General features: G+C 45.3%; 1 protein-coding gene across 2 annotated transcripts in view; it reads left to right on the top strand.

The window, feature by feature from the left end:
* The first annotated feature begins 1,369 nt into the window (after positions 1-1,369).
* SLC1A7 (solute carrier family 1 member 7) overlaps positions 1,370-10,575 on the top strand; it is an 80,477-nt gene continuing 71,271 nt past the window's right edge. Inside the window, exon 1 of one of the 2 annotated variants that reach the window (XM_040470289.1) lies at positions 1,370-1,398. The gene's annotated coding sequence lies outside the window, so the exon portion shown is untranslated. The remainder of the gene's footprint in view (positions 1,399-10,575) is intronic. The other variant, XM_040470287.1, reaches the window with a different exon arrangement.

The following is a 10,575-nucleotide window of genomic DNA, read 5'->3' as shown; positions in this document are numbered from 1 at the left end:
GGTCAGTTTGAGGGCTGGGGGGTGGAGGTTGCTTCTGATTGGGAGACTCTGACCAGGGACCTGCTAACGCAGCAGTTCAGGCCCAGAAGAGGGAGGGCAGGAGGGACTTCTTGGAGGTCTGTCTCTGCCCGCCTTCAAAACCTTTCTGTTTTTTCCCCATAGACCTAAAAGGTTTTGCCTACCAAATTGCGTTTTTATTTTTATTTATTTTTTAGAGAGAGAGTGAGTGCAGGAGCGGGGGAGAGGGGCAGAGGGAAAGAGACTCTTAAGCAGGCTCCATGCTTAACACAGATTCCAATGCAGGGCTTGATCCCACAAACCATGAGATTATGACCTGAGCCGAAATCAAGAGTCAGATGTTCAACCGATTAAGCCATCCAGACACCCCTCAAACTGCATTTTTAAAAGAGTTTATTAATTTACTTTTCTCTCTCTCTCTCTCTCTCTCTCTCTCTCTCTCTCACACACACACACACACACACACACACACGCACACACCCCTGGGTATATAAACAAAAAAGGAGCCTCAGGGAGGATTGTCGGGGTGATAGAACAAGCAATACAAGCCTCTAGGATTGGTCTAGGATTCAGAGGTCCTGGCTTTGATGAAGCTCTAGAAAGAGCCCTGGAGACCTGGACAGTTGCCCTTAACTTAGTCACTAATTTGCTGTGTGACCTTGGGCAAGTCACTTTTTGTAGCCTTATTCTGGAAAGTGAGGGGGGTCTGACAGCATGATCTCTCCAGTGCCTGAGAGACACCCAGTCTTTGTCTCTTCCATAGTTCCTTGCACGGCACCCAGCACGAAGTAGATACATGGTATATAAGGTGTTCAATGAGTGCATAATAAAAACAGCAGCAGTGGCTGGACATCTCCCATAGGTCAAGTACCGAGCCAGGGACCTATGTGGACATTATGTATAATTCTGACAACACTTCGAGGTAGAGGTTTCTTTTCTTTTTTTTTTTTTTTAATTAATTTTTTCATGTTTATTTATTTTTAAGAGAGACAGAGCACGAGTGGGGGAGGGGCAGAGAGCGAGGGAGACACAGAATCCAAAGCAGGCTCCAAGCTGTCAGCACAGCGCCTGATGAAGAGCTCTAACTCGTGAACCGTGAGATCATGACCTGAGGCGAAGCTGGACACTTCACTGACTGATCCACCCAGGCGCGCTGGTAGGGATTTCTTTCTTTCTTTTTTTCAATATATGAAGTTTATTGTCAAATTGGTTTCCATACAACACCCAGTGCTCATCCCAAAAGGTGCCCTCCTCAATGCCCGTCACCCACCCTCCCCTCCCTCCCACCCCCCATCAACCCTCAGTTTGTCCTCAGTTTTTAAGAGGGAGGGATTTCTTTTTAATTTCTGATGCAGGAAGCTGAGTTGATCGTGCCTCTCGGTGAGTAGCCCATTGTTGTCATTGGTCTGTGCGATGCTCTTTTCTGGTTTGATCCCCTAACCCCCTTCACTAATCGCCACCCTTCTTCATCTCCTCTCATAGGCATCTAGTCTCACGTCTTTGATATCTCTATACATACGCAGGTATTCTTGTGAAATATGTCCTCTTGTTTTGTGCGTGCTTGTGTTTTGTATTTCTCTCCATGGTATTGTGATACATATGTTCCGCCTCTTACATTTTTTCCCAACACTGTTTTGAAGAGTCACGTTGCTGTATGTGTGTCTAGTCCACTGCCTCACCTGCTGTCTAAACCGCACAGTTGCTGGCCCCACAGCTTACTTGTCCATCCCCCTGGCAGGGAAAACCTTCACTACCTCTTCTGTCCGCTACCACAGACACCATATTCACGATGAATATCCTCCTAGACATCCCCTTCTGTATCTCCTGTAAGAGAACTTCCGTGGGAAATAAAGGGCGGACTTGCTGGGTCACAGGGCGCGTGCAAAGTAGAGATTATAGTCCCAATTTTAGAGCTGAAAAACCATGCTCACAATTACACAAACAGAAATTGGGGATCTAGGATTCATTTCCAGTATTTCTGCCTCCAGATCCTGGTCCAGTTCCAAGGCGCCTCTATAAATAACTAAATCTGGTCCAATCAACTCCACAAGCAGTTTCTCTGTTATGCGGATCTCAGTAACGAACTCAGATAAACCGACTGGGTTGTCTAGACATCTTGGCATTTGCTGTTAAGGGCGTGCTCGCCGCGGTGGGTACGTCGCCCTGAGACTGTGGCTTGAGGAACTCTGGCTTCTTTGAATTACTGAGGATCCCTTGCACGTTACAGCAAAAAACAGTCAAAATCATGTCCCACGTGTATCGTCTTACTTCTCATAACAACCCTGTGAGGTAGGAACAGTCATCATTTCCACTTTATGGTGAAGGAAACTGAGGTTCGGCATCAGTTAGCTGCAAAGTGGCAGGGCTGAGAACTAACCCCAGGCTTCTGGGCCCAAGTCTAGTGTAATTTCCACCCCCACCCCCACCCCCACCCCTCTGGAGCTGGTAGCCTAGGAAAACAAGCCTGCCCCCCACAGTCAGGCATTTGGATGAGATCACAAAAGTTCAGAACCTTGAGCCAGTTGTTTGCAAATCCTGTCTGCAGATGTCTGGCGTTCAGCGGGGCCAGCTCCAGCCAGGAGAGACCCCAGCTGGCACACAGAAGGGGGAGGAACCTGGCGCCAGGGAGTGTTTCTTGCCGGGGCGGTTCCCGAAGCTACAGAATTCCACACCGTTTTGGCTGGTGGTGGCAAGGTGCGGTGACCTGAACCAATGAGGGGGCGACCTGGTTTCTCTCTCCTGGGCCTCCCCCAGCCAGTGAGAAATGTCAGTGGTGGCAGAAAAGAACAACAACAAACGGACTCTGCTTTTGAAGTCTTTCCTGAAACATACGTCTAGTTTACTTTATTCCGTTCCGTTCAGCTTGCAAAGCCGTGCACTTGGAAAGACGTACTGTAGTTCCGTTTAACAAACATTTACTAACTACCTACCGTGTCCCAGAAAGGGTGCTCAGCCCTGGGGCCTCAAATGATTAAGCTCCCGAACCACGAGCCACTGAGCAAGGAATGTAACCCTTGAGAGCGGAGGGCAATACGCCAGTACCTGCTGCACAGGGTGGTTGCTGGGCCAGCAGCGTCTCAGCACAGAGTAAGCTCGACGAGCAGTTGAGTATGAGTACTCAACGTGGGAAGTGAGGAAGGTGGTAAATACGAAATGTTAGGGAGCCCAGGAGAGAGAGAGTGGATGGTCCCTGGAGAGAGCAGTGAGGCCACAGCAGGCTCTTCTGAGCAGAGATGATACTAACTGATACGGAGCCGTGGAACAAGTTCCCTGGGCAAGAGGCACAGGCAGCAGAGGGAAGTGTGGGTGACACTATGATGTCCCTGCCTTCTGTGAAGTGCCCGTACTCCGTGCTGCTTTGCCTCCATCTGTAGCCTGTGCGGGCCCCTCTCGGGCCCTGGCAGCCTGAGGTTGCACCTACATGCTCCCAGGCCCGTCTCTCCCCCAGACTCGAGTGCCTGAGGCCTACAACTGCGTGGTCAGCTCTTAGCACGGGGTCGTACACAAGGGCAGTCCTCATCAGAAATGTGTGAGGTGACTGAAAAACACAGAGGCATAAAAGAGCATGAACCACATGAGCAGTGGTGAGGAGATCTGCCAGCTGGCCTGGGGAGAAAACATTGGGACCGGCAGGGATCAAAGCTGGAAGCCAGCAGTGTTTAGGATGTCAAGGGCCCTGTGTAACAGGCAGGGGATTTGTCTGGATGGCTCGGATTAGGGTGGTAGCAGGAGGAGAGATGAAATGCAGGAAAAAGAAAGGATCGGTCGCTAAATGGATTTGCATGGGGTGAGGGGTTCGTGGAAGGAGTTGGGGATGGCATTCTGCTGCATCCTGAACTGGCTTCCTGCTTGGATAGTTTACCATGTTTGCACAAGGGTCGACAAATATTTATTCAAATGGGACTTCTGACATTCTGCTGTGGTTGATTGGTTCCTATCTTGACTTCTTAGCCTGGAAGGTACTTGTATTGGTCAGGGTTCTACAGAGAAACAGAACCAGTATGTATATATATGTGTGTGTAGGGGTCGGGTTGGGGGGGTGTATGAAGGGAAGGGGAGAGAGAGACAGAGAGATTTGTTTTAAGGAACTGACTCATATGATTATGGAGGTGCAAGTCCAAAGATCTACAGGGTAGGCCAGCAGCCAGAGACCCAGGCAAGAGTCACAGTTCAAGTCCAAAGGCCATCTGCTGATAGAATTCTTTCTTTTTCAGGGGAGATCAGTTTTTGTTCTATCTAGGCCTTCAGCTTATTAGATGAAGTTTGCTCACGTTATGGAGAGCTATCTGCTTTACCCAAAGTCCACCAATTTAAATGTTAATCTCATGCAAAAACACCCTCACAGAAACATCCAGGATAATGTTTGATCAAATATCTGGGCACCATGGCCCAGCCAAATTGATGCATTAAATTAGCCATCACAGTACTCTAAGAAAACAGCCTCATTCCTGACATGGGTAGTCCCTCTGCAATAGAGACATTCTCTCTCTCTCTCTCTCTCTCTCTCTCTCTCTCTCTCTCTGTTATTTTCACACTCCAACAGGGTCACTTTGGGAAAAATTTCAGGGAATGTGTCCAGCCCTGTATTGCCCACATAGGCCATGCCATCCATTGTCCTCTTATCCCGGGGCCAGGACATATTCGTAGGAAGAAGTTTCTTTTGGCCTAGCTTCAAGTTCACTTATCCTTTCTTCTGCCAGCTCTAATCTGACTTTGAATTCCTCTAGTGATTTTTTTTTTTTCATTTGTTACTGCTTTTTTCAGCTTCAGAATTTCTTCTTGATTTTTAAGTTTTCTTTCTCCTTACTGCCATTTTCACTTCATACATCATTTTCTTGACTTTCTTCACATCTTCCTTTAGTTCTTTGAACATCTTTATGATGGGTACTTTAAAGTCTTTGTCCAGCATACCTGCCGTTAGGTCTTTTTTCAGGCTCACTTCTGTTGATTTATTTTTTTCCCTTTGAGGGCCATACCTTCCTGTTTCTTTGTGTGTCATGATTTTGTTGTTGTTGTTGCTGAAAACTGGACAATTGAATCTAATAATCTGGTAACTCTGGAAATCAGATTCTCCTCCTCCCCCAGGGTGTGCTGGGTTTTGTTATTGTTTTTATTTACTGTGTTTGTTGTTTTGATTGTTGTAGGCTGCCTTTGTGGTGAGGTTCAGCTAGAGGCATAAGCTTCACACCTTCTCGGGTCTTTTCTGGGTCTGAGCATGCATTGTCTAATTTCCCTTGAAAGTTGTTTTTTTCAGTTGTTTTTGAACAAGCCAGTCATTAATGTCTGTCTCCCAAAAGGGAAAGAAGAGGAAAATGAAGGGGGGTGGGCAGCAACGCATAAAATTCCCAGCAAATCACTTCAGCTGGAGGGGGAGGGACTTGCAACAGTGGGGGGAAGTGTAACAGCAATGGCAGCGACCTCTTTGCACCTTCTGTGATAAGAAGCAGCAGTCAGTGTCAGAGCACAGATATTTGGGGGACAGGACACTTTTTGCATGCCTTGGCTCTTGCAAGTTGTGTGCACTCTCCTCCAGAAACACAGGCACAGCTGCCTGCCATGTGGCTGGAGATGGGGGGGGGGGGGGGGGGGGGGGGGGGGCCAGCTGCTACTGTGCTAAGAGCTAAAATTGATTAAAATGCACTACAATTTACTGTCCAAGTCTTCCCCTGGAATCTGCAAGCCTTGAACAGAGCCAGAGTTCCAAAATAGTTACATCAGACAGATTCTTCCAGTGCAATTGTTGTCTCAGTGGGGAGACAGATTCCTCATGCTTCTTACTGCTGCATCTTCCCAGAACCCCCTCTTTTCTGTTTAGTCTTAAAGAATTGTTTGGTTCATGGGGTGGACTGAAAGAAGAGGGTGTTCCAGGTGGTGGGAATAGCATGTGCAAAGACTGACAAGAACAGGCAGAAGCATGCCAGGGAAATGAAGAGAATTTTAGTACACGTGTGGGACAATGGGAAGAGGGAGAAGGGGAGGGAAAGTAAGGAGAGATGGAGACAAGAACATTCTCTGGATTTTATGGTAAATAAATTCTCATGTCAGAATTCCTGCTGATGTGAAAGTCAGAATTGTATTCAAGACTCAGAATATATAGTGACCAACCAAAGGCCCTGCACTCTAAACACAGCTATAAACAGAGCTAAACAGAGCTTGAAAAAGACGTTTTGAATATTTTTTTAAAAGAGTCAGAAAACTTTTTGCTGTTTTCAGAGAAATTGTCTTCTCTATGCTTTGGAAATGGTGCCTACCACCTTGCATAGTTAATAGAAGTGGAGGGTCCTGTGGCCCCAGCATCTCATGGGCACAACAGCCTCTCAGAAGCCTTTTCTGAGGCCCCTCCCTGCAGGTCCTCTGCCTTTCTCACCTCTGCTGCCTCCAACCTTAGTCCTCAGTAACAGCCTGACAGCCTATTTACCCAGAATCTGAACAACCAAAAGAATCAAGGAATGAGAATGAAAGCAGTTTGCATTCCATTCCATTGGCAATAAATAATAAAAAAACAAACTCCAGTTGGGGAGTTAGTTCAACAATAGCCCCCAACGTGGGTGTAGCCCCACAGCCAGCACCATCCAACTTCTGCCCATTCTGTGTGGCACTTGAGACTTTCACAGCACCATTTATGAAATGATAGCATGACATCTGCATCTTTAAGAAGGATTAAGGTCTTTGCAATGAGGAGCATATTCAAGGGCATTTAGACTCTCTGACTGAGTCAACCAGAAAGTTCTATTAACTAAAAATTTCCATTTTCAAAGAATTCAGAATAACTGAGAGTTCATTGGAATCTCCCTAAAATGAAGTAAAATAAGTTTACTCTCTTAAACTTAATCTAAGAATGTGGAGTTGCAGCAATGCAGTTCACCTTAACTTAGAGGGCTATTCATTTTTTTTTCTTTTTTTCTTTTTTTTTTTATTTATATATGAAATTTATTGTCAAATTGGTTTCCATACAACACCCAGTGCTCATCCCAAAAGGTGCCCTCCTCAATACCCATCACCCACCCTCTCCTCCCTCCCACCCCCCATCAACCCTCAGTTTGCTCTCAGTTCTCAACAGTCTCTTATGCTTTGGCTCTCTCCCACTCTAACCTCTTTTTTTTTTTTCCCCCTTCCCCTCCCCCATGGGTTCCCGCTAAGTTTCTCAGGATCCACATAAGAGTGAAACCATATGGTATCTGTCTTTCTCTGTATGGCTTATTTCACTCAGCATCACACTCTCCAGTTCCATCCACGTTGCTACAAAAGGCCATATTTCATTTTTTCTCATTGCCACGTAGTATTCCATAGTGTATATAAACCACAATTTCTTTATCCATTCATCAGTTGATGGACATTTAGGCTCTTTCCATAATTTGGCTATTGTTGAGAGTGCTGCTATGAACATTGGGGTACAAGTGCCCCTATGCATCAGTACTCCTGTGTCCCTTGGATAAATTCCTAGCAGTGCTATTGCTGGGTCATAGGGTAGGTCTATTTTTAATTTTCTGAGGAACCTCCACACTGCTTTCCAGAGCGGCTGCACCAATTTGCATTCCCACCAACAGTGCAAGAGGGTTCCCGTTTCTCCACATCCTCTCCAGCATCTATAGTGTCCTGATTTGTTCATTTTGGCCACTCTGACTGGCGTGAGGTGATATCTCAGTGTGGTTTTGATTTGTATTTCCCTGATAAGGAGCGACGCTGAACATCTTTTCATGTGCCTGTTGGCCATCTGGATGTCTTCTTTAGAGAAGTGTCTATTCATGTTTTCTGCCCATTTCTTCACTGGGTTATTTGCTTTTTGGGTGTGGAGTTTGGTGAGCTCTTTATAGATTTTGGAGACTAGCCCTTTGTCCGATATGTCATTTGCAAATATCTTTTCCCATTCCGTTGGTTGCCTTTTAGTTTTGTTGGTTGTTTCCTTTGCTGTGCAGAAGCTTTTTATCTTCATAAGGTCCCAGTAATTCACTTTTGCTTTTAATTCCCTTGCCTTTGGGGATGTGTCGAGTAAGAGATTGCTACGGCTGAGGTCAGAGAGGTCTTTTCCTGCTTTCTCCTCTAAGGTTTTGATGGTTTCCTGTCTCACATTCAGGTCCTTTATCCATTTTGAGTTTATTTTTGTGAATGGTGTGAGAAAGTGGTCTAGTTTCAACCTTCTGCATGTTGCTGTCCAGTTCTCCCAGCACCATTTGTTAAAGAGACTGTCTTTTTTCCATTGGATGTTCTTTCCTGCTTTGTCAAAGATGAGTTGGCCATACGTTTGTGGGTCTAGTTCTGGGGTTTCTATTCTATTCCATTGGTCTATGTGTCTGTTTTTGTGCCAAGAGGGCTATTCATTAACTTGATTTATTTAGCGTCCACTATGTGCCAAGCACTGTACTGGTTTAGTGGTTAAACATTCTAAGCAATGCTCATAACCAAGGGGTAGGAACCTAAGTGCCCTCAGTTGAACAGAATGGAGAGACTTCCCAATGGAAATAAACAAAGACCCAAATGAGAACAGAGGCTATCATTTTAGAGCTTACTGTACCTAAGGAGTCAGCCCCCATCATTTGCATTTGGTAGAGATTCAAAGGCAGGCACTGAGCAGGAAAGCTTTATGGTAAAATAAAAAGGAGACCTTCAAGCGTGCTCTGCCTGGAGGCTATTGAAGGGAAGCAGGCATCTGCATGTGATTGGCTTGGGAATGTCTTTGGCTTTCTCTGGCTAACCTGAGTTGGAAGTAGGGGCAAAGAATAGGAAAGATGACTGTCATTGACCAAGCTTGACTGTTCTGGGCTGGTTACTGTAGAGGTTTGTGGTTTTCCTTACCAAGCTTGTTGCTGCTGGGGTTGTAGGCCAGACTTCCATTGTCATTATGGTCTGGCCATTGTCTGTTTATATATTCAGTCTCTCAGTACACACACATCCCTGATTTTCATTTTCATTTTCACACTATTTGAGATGTTCATCAAACAGGACACAAGCCAGAGGCAACACTGGGTTAAGAAGTGAGGAGTGGAGTTGAGCACAACGATGGACAGACAGCGGACACTGGAGTCCATGGTTCTATTACTGAGGCTGGGAGACAAGTCCAGAATATCAGACTTCTGTTATGGCTCACCCTCAATTCCTTTCTATTCATTCTGTTCACCCAACAAATATTTCTATTTGTTATTTCTGTGTGAAAAGTTGTCTTGTGTTTCCTCCATGACGCCTTCCTCCAATACCCACCATCTGTTCTGATGTTTCAGCTGGCTTCCTTCCTCCAAGTTTCTGAATATCCCTTCCTCCAGTTTCTGAATCCTCTTAAATGGGTTGAATGGTACCCTCTCCCCTCCTCCCCCACAAAAAGGTATGTCTACATCCTAATCCCTGGAAGCTGTGACTGTGACCTTATTTGGTAAAAGGGTCGTTGCAGATATAATTATGTTATCTTAAGATAGGATCATTCTCAATTACCCAGACAGGCCCTATAGCCAATGCCAAGTGTCCTTGTAAGAGTGAGTCAGAGGGAGACCACACAGACACAGAGGAGAAAGCAATGTGAAGATGGAGGCAGATATTGGAGTGACATGGCCACAGACCAGAGCGCCAAGGATTATCAGCAGTCACCAGAAGCTGGGAGGGAGGCATGGAATGGATTCTCCCACAGAGCCTCTGGAGGGAGCATGGCCCTGCTGACATCCTGATTTAGAACTTCTAGCCTCCAGAACTATAAGCTAGATTTCTAATTTTTTTTTAATTTTTTTTTTTAACGTTTATTTATTTTTGGGACAGAGAGAGACAGAGCATGAATGGGGGAGGGGCAGAGAGAGAGGAAGACACAGAATCTGAAGCAGGCTCCAGGCTCTGAGCCATCAGCCCAGAGCCTGACGCGGGGCTCGAACTCACGGACCGCGAGATCGTGACCTGAGCCGAAGTCGGACGCTTAACCGACTGAGCCACCCAGGCGCCCCTAGATTTCTGTTTTTTTAAGCCACCGTGTTTTGTGGCCATTTATTACAACAGCCACAGGAAATGAGTCCAGTCAGCCTTAGGAAGGAGTTACTTTTGTTCAGGTCAAATAATTGTGTGATTTTTGATACTGTGTTTATATAAATACTGTTAAAATCACCTAACATTTTTTTTTTCAAAAGAAACAGACAAAATACCCATGATCCTCACCATTTTGATTATTTCTATTTCTTCATGTTCTCTTGTGTTTGTTATACTTTTAAGTATTGTAAACCTAGTATTTGCCACGCTTCCCTTTCAGTCATTTCTACAATGGAGATATTGTCCCCTGCGGTTTCATTGTCTTCACCATGACAGTCATGGTTGTGGTTCTTAGAGTGGGATGGCAAGCTTTGATTATTTAATCGCTATTGTTAGGTAGCTAGGCTATTTTCACACTTTTTAAACTTTTTGTTACAGATAATGTTATAGTGAAAAAAATCATAGAAATAAGAACCATTTGTGGTGTGTCCATGATGCCTCATGCTCACGCACTTCACTTTATAAGGTTGTAGTTAAGCCTCTCAATAAAGAATTATTTGAAGCAGAAAGAGAAAGAAAGAAAGAAAGAAAGAAAGAAAGAAAGAAAGAAAGAAAGAA

The sequence above is a fragment of the Herpailurus yagouaroundi genome, unplaced genomic scaffold (genome assembly GCF_014898765.1).
Source record: "Herpailurus yagouaroundi ecotype Mexico unplaced genomic scaffold, PumYag 77, whole genome shotgun sequence".
NCBI lineage: Eukaryota > Metazoa > Chordata > Mammalia > Carnivora > Felidae > Herpailurus > Herpailurus yagouaroundi.
Note: the sequence above shows the minus strand (reverse complement) of the source record. Positions and strands in the feature narration are given on the sequence as shown.